At 37.4% G+C, this 7,999-nt stretch overlaps 2 pseudogenes; one reads left to right on the top strand and one right to left on the bottom strand.

The window, feature by feature from the left end:
* Window positions 1–398: 398 nt before the first annotated feature.
* Window positions 399–2,067, bottom strand: LOC107880914 (large ribosomal subunit protein uL2my, C-terminal part pseudogene; annotated as a pseudogene).
* Window positions 2,068–3,187: 1,120 nt separating this feature from the next.
* Window positions 3,188–6,652, top strand: LOC148917738 (protein APEM9-like; annotated as a pseudogene).
* Window positions 6,653–7,999: the final 1,347 nt, after the last annotated feature.

The raw sequence follows: 7,999 nt of genomic DNA, 5'->3' as shown, positions 1-7,999 counted from the left end.
AGTCCCTCACTACAACCCCTACAACCCCTAAAAAAAAAATTCAAAAAAGGCCAATGATTTCCAAACACATCACATATCTTGATGCGTTCGTGCCTAATACTTCTCAAAGCATGTCGTCATTAGCCTACATTAAAAACTAAACTAAACATCTGTGATATCTCTGACGACAAGATTTATGCATCTTAGGAAGTTCAAAACATAAAAATAAAACAAAAATGCAGGTTGAACATAAACATCCAATTTTATCATCAATTTCCTATACTATACAGAATAAGATTTTGCAAAAACAGACGCAAAGGAAAGAACTACGAATGTCATGTCCATGATCAACTTAGTACCTTGGTAAATTGTAGCAAATGCAAGCTCAAATTGATTCAATTAATCAACACTAATCATACTTGATACTAAATACTTAAGGTAATAAATGCATGTATGAAAAGATAGTCACAGTTGAAACAACTAATAAGCAACTTACACACAGTTGAAACAACTAATAAGCAACTTACACAGCTTCATCCAACAACAAACACTTTCAGAAACTTGACATGAGAAAAATTTATACGAACCTCGAATATTTTATGACGAGTAACATCTAAGTGCGACTTTTATTGCTATCCGAACTCATCATAAAGCTAAACTCCACAGCAGTGTCAAAGCAAAGAGAATGATAGAACATTATTTTCTACGCTTGTTGGGACCAGTCTTGTACCCACCTTTTGTAGGCTTGCCCCAAGGTGTTCGAGAACCCTTTCCATGAGAACCACTACTCTTGCTCTTACCCTCGCCTCCACCATGAGGATGGTCTACTGGATTCATTGCCACTCCTCGAACTATTGGTCTGCGGCCTAACCACCGGTTTTGCCCAGCCTTGTAGAGCTTCTTCGGCTTATTTCCTTCACTGGGGACCGTACCAATCGTGGCCCGGCACTTAGAATCAATCCATTTTTCAACACCTAAAGGCAGTCTCACTAGACACCTTGAAGTGGGTTCTTTCAAAATCTCAAGTGCCTAGTGCTCGAACTAATTTGCCACCTTGACCTGGGTGCATCTCGATGCTGTGTATTTTGGCTTGAATGTGCATATCGGCAAGTTGCATGCACCTTCCAAATTGTGAATTGACATCATAGTGAAACAACTGATTACTTGCCCCACCTACATATGTGCAATATCAGTAAGATTCATTTTGGCAGCAACAAGGTCATGAAAATATAGCTTAGTTCAAGAATTCATTTATAATCTCCTCTTGGTCAAATTAGCGCAAGTCAGCAGACATATCCACTTTGTAGAAAAGCAAGCAACAACAACACTTTCAAATTGGGTGCTCCCATATTCATTCAGGCATAAAAACCATCTTTTGGTAAGCTTAATACAGCAGCAATGGATAAAAGAATTAGAGTTTTGGCCCCCTCATATTTCCCCAAAAAAGAAATAATGAAAATTAAAATCCTCATTTTTATTTGCTCCTACATTTCAGAGCAATCAAATGGCATTTTGGCTTAAATCTTGTCCTCAATGTGTTCAAAGCAAAAGCAACATTATATACTGACAAATTTTAACAGCTCCAATCAGCTAATTTAAATCGAGTTGCATATGATTTTTCCAACTATACGATAAACGAAAAGAACACAAGGAGTTGTTTTTCGGGTTAAGGAAGATGTAATGAAGAAATATGACGAAATACTGGTGGAGAAAGTGCGATGTAGTGGTGATGCCGCCAAAGGCGGATCCACGTTAGACAACAGGTCTGACGACCCTTGAAGGTTGGAAAATGGCCGACTCCATTGAAGCCCTTGGACAGCCTGCTGGAAGCCCTCTTGATGCACACCAACCGCTCGATGAAAGTCCCAGAGAGGATCGCGCACCGAGCGTAATGTTTTTTAAAACCGCTTGCCAAACGACGCCGCGATGGCGCTAAAGTGGCCGCCGAGGAGCCTATTGAACAAGGTCAAAGAAACCGCTCGAGCTCTCCACAGAGCCATTCGATCCGCTTATTCTAGCCTTTATGAAAAATTTTCAGCGGTTGTATGGGCTGGAGATGGGGTGGTTAGGAGGAGGAGGAGGAGGAGAAGAATTTCAGTGCAAAAGCCGCTCTGAAATGGTGGTCGGACGGCAGCAATTTCTAGCCGGGAAGTGGAAATGTCGTGGCTGCACAGAGAGAGAGAGAGGGTCGGGGCCTACGAGAGGGAAGGAGAGAGAAAATGAAGGGGTTTTATTTAAACAACATTGAACAAAATGCCGAAAATACCCTTGGCATGAAAGGGCTTTTAAGTTACAACTAGGGGTGGCAATTTCCTACACGACCCATTACACGACTCGAAATCTGCATGGAAAAAATATGATTCAAACCCGCACGATTAATAATTGGGTAATTTTCAGGTCAACCCGTTTATTAAACGGGTGGGTTTCGGGTCAACCCGCCAACCCGTTAAAACACATGTGTAACCCGTTTATTAAATGGGTCGTGTCAACCCATGTAAGACACGCCAACCCACGAAAAAATATAGAGAAATAGAGACTTCAAAACACACATATAGGGTTTCAACCCCACCATCCTCATTACTCTCCAACACCTTATCCACCATGCTAAATACAACTTTGTGATTATATACTATACCTTTTGATATTTATAATGTTTCTTTTTCTTCTTTTGTTTTTCTTTCTTTCCGTCTATCTTCTCCTCTGTCTGTTTTAATTTCTTTTCCTTCTCTCTTTTCTCCTCTCTTTTTTCACTCTCTTTAGTTTTCTCCTCTCTTATTTTTTTTTCTTTCTTTTCCTTCTCTTTAGTTTTCTTTCTCTCTTTCTAATTTTATTTCTTTCTTTCTCTCTCTCTCTCTCTCTCTCTCTCTCTCTTTTCTTTCCATCTCTCTCTCTCCTCTCTCTATCCTTTTTTTTTCTTTCCTTATATCTTCTCTCCTCTCTCTGTTTTTCTTATTTAAATTTTTTCAGTTGTGACTTTTGTAACATGCATGTTATTATTTATCAACCCGTTACACGACTCGAAACCCGCACAATAAAAGACGACCTGAACCCGACACGACACGTTTATTAAATGGGTTGGGTTTGGGTTGAGCATTCTTGACACGTTTAATATCCCGACACGACACGAACCCGACACGACCCGACCCATTGCCAGCCCTTACAACACCGATTCCGATTTGTGCACCGTTGGCTTTAGCAAGACTGTGAAATGAAAATGATGAGTTCCAATGGCTCCGGCCCTGCTGCAATCTGGGAAGAAGAAATTGAGCGTTCTGAGAGGTTAATTATGCTTAAATTTCATGCAACTGTATCATCTACCTTTCTGTCTCCAATTTGTTTTGTTTCTTGTGATTATATCCAGCTACCTTGTTTCCTCATTGTATGAGGAATCAGCCTCATCAGCCTCCTCCATTTTGAAGTGGCTTTCTAAGCATAGTGAGGACCTTGAAGCCGGAGACCCTTTTGAATTGTATGACGTGTTGGAATATGCTGGTATGGTGCTTGTCCAATCCTTCAAACAACTGGGAAGGTATGTTTATATATTCTTGAAATTGCAGCTTCAATTTTTGTGAGATTTTTATAAATTTCCATGAAAGTTAATGATTTAGTAGGCTTCATGTGTGGTTCAAAAGTAATGTGTTCTTTGGAATACATACATTCATCCAGCTGTTTTACCCAACTCGAGATTCTTTGTCATTTTATTTATCATGGATGTGACTTTATTTGGGTTAATGCAGCACATCAGAAATTCTGAACGAGCTCAAACTATTATTTGCCTCTGTTCCTACTATCCCTGTTCAACTTCTTCTCACTGGGTACTCTTATCTCCGGCTCAAGTTATCCTTGTTCGGATTCTTTGCTTGATAAGTATTTAATATGCCTATTTGGAAGGTTTGTCCATTTCATATTGTTTGATTCTAAACTCCCAACTATTCATGTCAATTATCAAATTCTACTTGAGTTAAAATAATCTTCGCTGGACTTGGACTGCCCGTGTTTAGGGAAATGTTTAGGCTGCCCAAAAGTGTTTATTGGTTCTTAAGGTCCTTGAAGTCCTCACATGACATATTTCTAATTGAAAGGGAGGCCAACAAAACTTTAAGAAACTAATCTGAAAAGTTCTCCATTCTTTCACTGAATGAGGTTTCCATTGTTTTCTATTGAATATCTAAGTACAAAAAATCTAGTAGATTGACGAGTTCCGTTTGTTGGCTTATGTACTCATCCTATAAAAGAACACATAAAAGTGCGAAAGTTAATTGGTTGAAAAGTCTTCTTGTTTTCATGCAGCCTAAAAGATCACCAAATTTGTACATATCTGCTAAAATCAGCTTTAAGTTTGAGCCACCAAAAAATAAAAATAAAAAAATCCCTTATTCACATTATTGTTGTATTGCTTTCACGCACAAAAGAATATGGTAAAAGCATCATTGGAAATTATGGTTTTCAAAATTTCTGTCGAATTTGCTTTTCAGGGCATGCTTTTATATATCAGAAGGGCATTCTCACGGTATTCAAGAATTTCTGGAAGAGTTCCTTAGCAGGTGGAGTTTTGTCAATGAACAATATGTTCTTGTTGGTACAGGAGAAAATGCAGATGATGCAGAAAAATGTGATGGGCCTTTTCTTTTGGGGGTTGATAAGTATCTAGAAGTTGTTGAGGTCTATGTTTTGAAACTTCTGGCAACCAATTTGAATGATGTTGACCTTGCATCCTCTTGGGTCGAGAATGCTAAATTACCTGAGGACAGAAGATAGGTAAGTAATCTATGCATCATATGATTGATTCTGTACCGCGAGTAGATTGAAGTGGTAATATTGGTTAAGTTCACTCTATGTCTATACAAATTTCAACTTTTTTTGCTTTCTGTTTTGTTTTTTCTAAAAGACCTTTCTTTGTGAAATTGGATGGAAAAAACTTGCTGTGGGCTTTAGATTATCTTTCTGACGTGTAAGTGAGGTTTACCATATGGTATGGTACTACAAATAGCAGTCTCATGCTAGCAAAACTCTGTTGTCTACATCTGATGTGACTGTGATTCAGAAGATAATATCTCTACAATGTTAGAAGGGCAACTCCTTTTCTGCCTGCTGAAAGGGTCTTTAAACGCAAGTATACAAGACATTTTCTGGTTGAACTTAATGCCTATATAACAAGTTGAAATCATGTTACATATCCTATTCTTATTTGATTGTTAAGTAGGGACGCCGCTGGATGTCGCAATACATTCAGTGGTCCAAACCTAAGCTGTTATCGATTTGAATCTCTTAACACATATCCTGGTGGTAATCATATGCAGTAATTGAGAGACTTTTTTTTTTTTTTTTTTTTTTGGACAAAGCAAAAGTTCTAAATTTTTTTGAGAACTGGAAACTGTCCAAATAATGCAAGCCCTTTCACTTTTTATATTAGCCTATTTATGGGAGTTACTATGTTTGTGCCTTTTGCATGGTGAGTAGTACTCCTTATTGACTACAATAATTATGGCTTACTCACTTATTGAAGAAATTTTCTTCCCATGTGATATGAGACTGTCCTTTAACTTCTTTCTTTTTCTAATTATTGACATAATGCTGAGTTTTTTGAATTTAACTTAGTTTAAAATGGTATATTCAGTTGATTGAACTTGTAAGTTAAAAGAAATCATTTCACTTCAGTTTCTTCCATGTCTTTTCCTAGGTACTTCTTAGAAGATTGCACTTACTGCATTCTGTTAAAGCCACTACCTTATCACAAGGATCCTTCTCACCTTTGCTGGCGGATGAAGCTCATTCAACATGTTTGAAGGAGATAGCTGTGCCGGACGGATATCCAAAAATAAGTACCCTCCAAATGGAGAGACTGCTAAGAACCCAGCAGTTTTTAATTTATCTAAAAGATTGGAACCATGTGTCTGATGGTTCCATTACCATCCCTCTGAAATTTAGTAGTGCTTGGGTGGTAATATCTAATGGAAAGATTGTCCTGGGCTTCTTGATTCTGCTCATATATTATGTTTTCCGGAGAAAACAAGCTACCTTGAAGAGGTGAGATATTCTCTCTTCATAGTCAACATGCATGCATTCAATGTCCATGGACGTGATATTTGCTCCATTAACTCACATACATCATTTAAAATAGTTGTCATCTGGAGATGGATGGTGTGAAACACTTGCTTGCATTAAATTAATCAATAGCCTTATTTTGGTAAAATGGACCTGTTGTATGAAATTAATCAATAGCCTCTTCTGGTAAAATGGATCTGTTGCATGAACTTAATCAATAGCCTTATTTAAACCAATAGGATAATACTGAAAATGTGTTAATATATCTGATTCGCAGGACCTCTTTGAATTTGATTTCTCCTAAGGACACTTGTTTACTAGATATATATGTTGCATCTTCATCTTTGTTTTTCAGTTTACCTAAATGGAGAATGCACTCATAGACTTTACAGATTTTTTGGTCAAATTATGTTTCATTTAATAATAGGCGTGATCATTTGTGTTTTTTCTTTCCCCTGAGCATTTTACATTAACACAGAAATTTTGTACAAATGTATTTCTTTGTCGCAGAATTGTTCAGAGACGAGCTTTATCAATGAAGAATGCTCTGGTAGACTAGCTTGCATTTTCATACCAGGTGAATCCTTTAGCTGCTCAACCTCTCGCAGCCTACAACGAGGGCAGCTGATAAATTTTTAAACATTTTCCCTTGAGGATTCTTTGCTGTAAAAACCGAGTGCCGGCAGAACATTCTCTTCGTGAAAGTGCAATTATAGTTGAACACTGGTACGAGTGATTGTGCTCCTTTACCAGTGCAATGTAGCTTCAGACGTTTGGATTAATAAGCCATGTTGTTTTTGCTTTGGTTGGTTTTTTTAGGTCACAGGTGGATGAAAATGATCTCTTGTTCATACGTTTCAGAGATGAACAATTTTAAATTAACGAAGCATTATACAGAAAGGCCTCAACATAAAGAAAGAAAGAACATAAATTTTCAGCGCTTCATCTGTTATATAAATTTTCAGTGAGCAATTCCCAAATTATATCTCTCTTTTCAATTCTTTTTCGAGATTTGCAAAGTGACCATAATGCCATGAGCAGGAGCATCTCAATTGTGTAGCCAATAAGGAGGGAGAGGGGGAGAGCGAGTGACGGCGGATAAAAGCCCAACATCTGGTGCGGGGAAGGAGTATGATAAGTTTTAAGCATTACCAATAGGCTTATGCCACATGCAACTAATGAGGTTTTAACAAAAAAAATATAATAAATGAAGCTGGTTACACTGTTGGTCCGAAAATCTAAATTCGGTTTGGCTAGATAAAGTAATTACTAAAATATACTATCCAATTTTTCAATAATGTAATAATAAAAAATTCAAAATTACACACATTGCCAAACCTATTTTAAAACTTTATTTAAAGTCAATCACTCTATGCCACATGTCCGGCGAGCCGTCACCATCGCCCATCGCCCACGACCAACTCCGGCACCCTTTATTCACCCTAAAGAAAAAGAAAATTTTGTGTATTATCCAATTTTCCAATAATGTAATTAAAAAAAATTCAAAATTACACACATTGCCAAACCTATTTTAAAACTTTATTTGAAGTCAATCACTCTATGCCACATGTCCGGTAGGCGGCCACCATCGCCCATCACCGGCGACTAACTCCGGCACCCTTTATTCACCCTAAAAAAAGTAGAAAATTTTGTGTACTTGAAGGGACTTGAACCTTGACCCTCAAAAAAGGAAGCCTCAATCACAAACCACTACACCCACCCTTTTTTTATTTTTGGTCAATACACCAACCTTGTTTTTGTGATATTTCTTTAGTTACACAATATTTATATTAACATAAAAGGTTTTTTTTTATAAAATAAAAAAATTATTCATTTTCAACACCGATTCGCTCACGATTTGTACCAAATTCCTCATGTAAGATCCTTATTGAGTTTGCATCCATTTAAGACAAAAAATATGTAAGGAATAAACGAGGAAAGTATTTGCTTGATTAGTTGGTTGGTTGGAGGTGAA

Source organism: Prunus mume, linkage group LG4 (genome assembly GCF_029339155.1).
Source record: "Prunus mume cultivar Tortuosa linkage group LG4, ASM2933915v1, whole genome shotgun sequence".
Taxonomy (NCBI): domain Eukaryota; kingdom Viridiplantae; phylum Streptophyta; class Magnoliopsida; order Rosales; family Rosaceae; genus Prunus; species Prunus mume.
This window is presented reverse-complemented; position numbering and strand designations above follow the sequence as displayed.